The sequence below is a fragment of the Meleagris gallopavo genome, chromosome 17 (assembly GCF_000146605.3).
Source record: "Meleagris gallopavo isolate NT-WF06-2002-E0010 breed Aviagen turkey brand Nicholas breeding stock chromosome 17, Turkey_5.1, whole genome shotgun sequence".
In the NCBI taxonomy this organism is placed as follows: domain Eukaryota; kingdom Metazoa; phylum Chordata; class Aves; order Galliformes; family Phasianidae; genus Meleagris; species Meleagris gallopavo.
The window spans coordinates 11,947,559-11,947,969 of NC_015027.2; positions in this window are offsets into that span (position 1 = coordinate 11,947,559).

A 411-nucleotide genomic window follows, 5' to 3' on the forward strand; every position below is an offset into this window, starting at 1 on the left:
TCGGGCCTGGGCCCCCCACCCGCCGCTGCCCCGCACCGCGGCCCGGCCGCGGGGAAAGCCGCACTTCCCGTCTCCTCCCCGTGCACCTCATGGAAGAGGAGGGGTGTGGGATCGTTAACCCTCTCGGCGCCGGGGCCAGCCGAGTGGCCGCACTCCTCCCATCTGCACAGAAAGAAATAATCCCCTTTTAATTTTTTATTTTTTATATATATTTCAAGTTCTATTTTATTTTTTAATTTTTCAGCCCCTCCCAGTTGGGGATGGTGGGGGAGAAGGTGCTTTATCGTCCGCAGGCGATCAGCAGCCGCCGGGCTGGGGCTGAGCGGAGCGCGGCCCCCGGCTGCCCGCAGCCATCACCCCGCGAGCTCCGCGACCGGGCCGAAGCGCGCAGCCGAGCCACCCCAGAGCCGC